The sequence below is a fragment of the Cavia porcellus genome, unplaced genomic scaffold (genome assembly GCF_034190915.1).
Source record: "Cavia porcellus strain 051 isolate PalLab524CR breed Dunkin Hartley unplaced genomic scaffold, mCavPor4.1 scaffold_32, whole genome shotgun sequence".
In the NCBI taxonomy this organism is placed as follows: domain Eukaryota; kingdom Metazoa; phylum Chordata; class Mammalia; order Rodentia; family Caviidae; genus Cavia; species Cavia porcellus.
In genome coordinates, this window is record NW_026947515.1 from 24918583 (window position 1) to 24924678 (window position 6096).

At 45.7% G+C, this 6096-nt stretch overlaps 1 non-coding gene across 1 annotated transcript; it reads right to left on the reverse strand.

Moving 5' to 3' along the window:
• Positions 1 to 4237: 4237 nt before the first annotated feature.
• LOC111755460 (U2 spliceosomal RNA) lies at positions 4238 to 4423 on the reverse strand. The gene has a single exon (XR_002790019.1). It is a non-coding gene; the product is annotated as a U2 spliceosomal RNA (small nuclear RNA).
• Between the last annotated feature and the right edge of the window lie 1673 nt (positions 4424 to 6096).

A 6096-nucleotide genomic window follows, 5' to 3' on the forward strand; every position in this document is an offset into this window, starting at 1 on the left:
GTCAGTCATTTTCGCAACTGTCATCTTTTGAATACTGTTATGGTTTCTGTCTGGAGATCCCTCCAAAGGCTCACGCAGTTGTGTAGACAGCCTTCCAAATTTTTGAATGACTCATGGCCCAATGCTAGGATTATGGGCATGAGCGCTGCACCCAAGTGGGTGTGGCCTACATACAATATCAGGGACAGTCTTCTCTCCATGCTTCTCCACTTTGGCTCCTGGTGCTTGTGCTGTTTTCTGCCACCATGAACCATTATCCTCTGCCTTGGAGCCAGCAGAATATGGACTGAAACCTCCACAAACCGCAAGCTAAATAAACTTTTCTCCCTTTAATTTGGGGTATCTGATATTTTGTCTCAGCAATGAGAGAAAGTGTCCCAGAGGGACTGGCATTGGTTTCTGTCATGCTCTACCAACATGGGGAAACTTTAAATTTAATTTTTCTCCTGAGGTTTTTTTGGACCAGAGGCCCCTAGAATTTTGACCACTAATCCATGTGATTAGTTTATAGTTACAAAGTCTCAGGGTAGCTCATTTTCTCTCCACCTAAAGCCAAAATTAAGTGAGATAGGCAGTTTCTTCCCTTCTCCCATAAAGTGGGTGTACATATACAGGCACATCCTGACAGGGTGAACACTCTTTGTGGTCTCAGCGTGATGTGAGAGTCTGTCAGACTGAGGGTTTTCTTCATGTCCTCTGCCTGAGACAACCATGGAAACAGAAGCCCTGCTCTTCCATATTCTAAGAGAAACTCGTAGAGTAAAATTTTTCTTTGACAGTTTCTGCTTTCATTTTGTGAGAGTTTATGGATTTCTTCTTCCAGTACTATCCATGTGTTTCAAAACAGGTATTATTTTTAAATCTCCCTCTTCCCCAGTGACTAGTTATTTGGGCAGGAAGGCCCTTCACAGCATGGAGTTCACCATACTGCTGGAATGGGCGCCTGTGTTTTCATGTTCCGTGGGGTGTGGAATGTGTACGGACCACGTGCATCACTCAGCTCCAGCATCCCAGCTCTGGGGAGAGGAGTGAGTCTCAGGCAGCAGCTGGAAGAGAGGAGACCACTCTTCTCCATTGCATACAAGTTGGGGTGGGCCACGAGTGTTTATCTGCAGCGGGTCTTTCAATCACCTGCACTTCAGGCTTGCATCATATGTGGGTTTTGATGTGATATGGAGGAAGGTGGAGTGTGTCAGGGTTTATGGAACACATCTGGAGCCACTGGGAATGATGTTAAGAATAAGAATGATAACTAAGACTTAATTTATTGAGCACCTGCTGTATACCAGATGCCTATCTGGTCCCTGAGGACAGAGCAACTTTAGAGACAAAACTCACAGCAGGGCTGATGAAAGTCCCCATTCCTGTGGGCCCTGGATTAGGTAATTACCTTTGTATGAATTAGGAAATCTTACTTTGTGCAATATCACCCTCAGAGGATAATCTTATTGATGTTTGTTTGATAGGCAGGGTTACTGAAGCTTAATGGAGATAAACAAATTGCCTGGGATCACACAGTAATTGGAACAGCCAAAATACTCCGGGAAGTCTGTTTTCATTCACTGTGGGATATGTGAAACTAGGAATCATTGGGGTGGGAAAATCTGATTTTCTCTTACAATGGCATTTCATTGGCCTAGATCTATCTGTCTCTCATGGGCCAGGTGGATTTGCTACTAGACTTCTTTGTTTTTTGTATTGAGACTCAAACTCAGGATTTTGTGCTTGCCAGGCAGGCATTGTGTTACTGAGCTGTATCCCCAGCCCTAGACTTCTTGAAGTTGCTATTTAACATGTGACAATCTGGCGATGCCAACATTGATGAGTAATGGTGGCACATGGAACCTACAACTAAGCACTTTGTTTGGTTGATGAGAAGTATGAATATAGCAACAAATTTTAATCATTTGCCAAGACCTAAAATTTTTTACATAAATGTTTCCTTTTAAAACAGTTTTTTTTACATTTGCAGAATATTGTGTCAATAGTACAGAGTGTTCCCTTATTCCTCCCACTGTTTTCTCTGCAGTTAACATCTTAATTAGTAATACATATTTGTCCCAATTAATGAACCAGTATTAACTAATTATTATTAACCAAAGTCCACACTTCATTCAGATTTTATTAGTCCTCTTCTTTCTTTCTTTCTTTCTTTCTTTCTTTCTTTCGTTCAGGATGTGATCCAGGATGTCACTTACACCTTATCTATTTTTAAGTCCTCTGGTTACAATGCACACTATTCTTGTTCCTGATGACCTTGATGGTTTAGGAGAAAGCTGGTCACTTGCCTTGCAGAATGGTCTTCAGTTGGGGGTGTGCTGTTTTTCTTCACAATTAGCTCAGGGTTATACATCCTGGGGAGGAAGCCTCAGGTAAAATGTGCCCATCATATCAATCCAGGGTGCACACAGGAAACACTGGTGGCATTCTCCACTGGGAAGGCTCTCTTTTCTTTCTCTTTCCATACTAAACTCTTTGGAAGAAAGTCACCAGGTACATTCTGTGCTTACAGTGTGGGGAATTATTCTCTACTCTTCACAGGTAGAATAGATACACTGAATAATCATCAGCGTAGGATATATGTCTTCCTTCCACCAGTGTCATTATTTGCATCCTCTAGACAGACTGTCAGCAAAGCCAGCTGTTCATTGCCCGTCTTCTCCCTCCCACCATTTGGATGCTGTCAGTGCCACTGTTCCTTGTTCCCTGGGGACGCAGCTTGGGATGGCTGCTAAGTGCATTAGGAGAGTCTGAGAGAGGGAATTGGCAATGAAAATGGCTAATGTTGACTTTTAGGTTTGTGTAAGGTCTTCAGTGCAACTTTCCTGTCTCTTTTCTCTATAGAAATCTAGATAGATCACTGGTGGAAGGCAGGGAGTCCAAGTAACTTGAAGACCTGATAGGTCAAGTGTCCAAGTGTAGGGCAAACAGGAACAGCACCCGTGACCCCTGGCAGCGGAGCATGAGCTCACAGTTGATCTTTGTGTCGTAGGAATGATAGTGGCGCTGACCATTTTCTCCCTGCTGTGACAACAGTTTCCTCCATAATTTTAAGTGAGTCCAGTACAGTGGGCAGGGAGGATGATACGGATTAGGAACCCTAGGCGTAGGGAAGCTGATGCCTGCCCAAGGCCAGCAGTCACTGCTGTGTGGACACCCAACTCAATGTCCCTTTCCTTCCTCATAGCAGATCTGTCCTCCTCTTGTTAGGTTGGTGGGAGGAGCCCAGTTGTTTGTTAAAGAAAGAGCAGCAATATTAAAGTTGGGAAATTCCCTTTGAGCCCAGGGCTTTAAAGAACATGCCCAACAAACCAATCCACTTAAAATGCAAATTCCACTGACACTAATAAGCAATATATATACACATGCATTTACACATGCAAATGAGCAGTGAGTGCGGGACTTCTGTGGCGCTCTGTGCATGATAACTACGTTCCAGACACTCCATCAGAGTGGAGCAGGAAGACTGTCTCCTGTCTGTCCTCACCAGTCTCCTTCCTTCGGGTACTCATCAGATTCTGATGGTGTACCTGGTCCCCTAGAAGCCAGAGTGCCACCCAAGTTCAAGGTTCCCCTTCAGCTGTGTGATGTGCCGTAAGTCACTCTCTGCCCCCAACTCGAGCCTCCGGGGCTTTGCCTGCTGCTCTCCCTTGTCTGCTGTTGAAACCTCTCTCTAGCTTCCAGGTGCAGTCAGGTCTTCCCTTACTTGCCTCTGGAGCCCACATCCAGCCTCAAGGCATGTGGGTTCTTTGTCATCCTGGACTCACGCACAGTTGCCAAAGCAGATCCTCTCCAGAAGAGCTCCACGTTCCCAGTGCCTTCTCTTTAAAGCATTCCAGATCCCTAGAAAGCAGATGGTATTTGGGGATTTTATCACTGAGGTCTGCATCCGGTGACAAGTAGCTCTTTGGAAGAAGGAGCAAAAGCCTGACGATGTTCGGGTAGCCCAGGTATCAACCATTAGCCGTGGGAGAGGACCTGTGCATGCGCTGACTTTTCCTATCAAGGACCCCATCCTCTTACTAGTAAACTGCTTTATTTATTTGTTTATTTTGGTCATTTCAGTGGAAGTCTTTCAAAGGACTTTTGCACAGTCAGCTGCCTTCCTAAATGACACCCAGCTCTAAGATTCTCAGGATAAACACTGTTGTCACAGGTCTGCACAACAGTGTGGGTCTTCCTGGGACCCGTAGGATTCCTACTCCCTGGCCTCTACTCTCGAGGACCTCACCTGTCCCCCAAGTGCAATTCTGGAGGTACTGCAATTCTAGGCTGATTCGTGGAGTGGATGGAACAAGCTCTTGCTCCATCTCTCTGCTCCAAACATCCAAAGGTTCATTTCACATGCTGTCATCAGAGAGAGGACAGATCAGATATTAAACTGATAAGAACAGATATTGTACTTGACCTTAGAATAAAGTATTTCGTAGCCAAGATTTCCCTAAACCTCTTGAGAAAAGGCGATGAGAAAGGAGAAAAGAAAAAGAAAAGAGTGTGCAATTATTTCATTTGCATACTAGAGCTATTTACATCAACATACTGGAAGTTATCACTTGATGGTTCACATATTAAGAATTTCTTCTGTCACGTGCATTTAAATGGCAGCGAGGCATTTCATCATGGACAAGCTGCAGGTTGTCCAAACTTCTCTCCCTCTAGGTTGTTTCTGGCTATAAATAATGCTCTGAGCACTCTGGGAAGCTGACCTAGGAGGATCTCAAGTTGGGGCCCAGCTGGGGCAATTTAGTGACTTAACAAGACCCTGTCTCAAAATGAAAACAAACAAACAAAAAGCCACAAAAGGAGCTGGAGATATAGCTCAGGACGAAGCTCTCAGATTCAGTCCTGAGTACTGAGATGATGATGATGATGATGATGTTCTGACAAATGTCCTTCACATACATCTATGAACTCTTTTACTCACCCTGGGGCTTTACTGTGAGTGGACCTGCCCTTCGGAAGAAATGCCTATGAATGTGCTTAGATGACTCCCAATTACCCTCTGGTGTGCTTGTTGTGGTTTGCACTTCCACCGGTGGTGTCCGACTTTCCAGTATCTAAAAGCTTGCGCCCTCCTGTCTGCAGCCGTGTGTGGCAGCAGTGGCAGTGTCCCCAGCCCTGGCGTTCCATATGTGCGCTCTGCTTTCTAGACCTGCAGCTCCAGGGGCACAGCGACTCCTAATAAATATGGTGGCTTACTGAGTGAGAGCACCTTCTTCCCAGCCCCAGCCCACCTCCTGGCGCTCCTGAGCGTAGCTGTCCTCCTTCTCTAGCAGAGGCAGGTAATAGATAGCCAGGAGTCCGCCTTGGCCTCTCTCCCTGTGTGATGAAAGGTCCGATAAATGTGAAGTGAGCGGCAATATTTCCTGCAAGCGGGGAATGGCAGAATCCATCACTCTACCCCGTTGTCCCTGCAGACTAGGCAGGGAGCTGTCCATGCTCTGGGGAAACCCGTGGGGAGATGGGCCAGGGCTGGGGAGGAGGTGGAAAGAGGACAGGATGCTAGGAAAACTCAGTCTCGAATCCCTGATCAGAATTGGACTTGCAACTGCCTAGGGTAAAGCTAAAAAATGGAATTTTCTGCACCATCAATTCGTGGCTTATTATACTCACCAGGCAGGGATGGGGTGGGGGCTGTGGAGAGCGAGAAACCATCGCCTCTAATGGCTGAAAGTGCTGAACTGGCCTGTGTGGTGGACTGATTGTGCTACTGGCCATGTGAATGGCTTCTTTGTATCTAGGTCCTTCAGTGATGAGCTCCATGTACTCTACAGAGTCTCAACTTTGTCATGTCTTGCTGTGACCAAAGGGATAGTAAGAATTTTCACTCAAGCAAAACTTCCCCAAGTTCTTGTGAATTTCTAACATGCATACAGTCCATGCATCTCCCCTGCACACGTAGCTTCCACCACAAAAGCATGCCTATGCTACTTTGCAAGAAGGGTGGGGGCGGTGAACAAGAGAACTAGATGGTCACAACTCAGGTCATTGTGCACCAGCCAACAGGCCACTGATCACAGTTCCATCAATCAGCTCAGCTAATATCAGCTGGACCCAGCTGACTTGGAGATATACTATAGAAATAATAATTGGCTT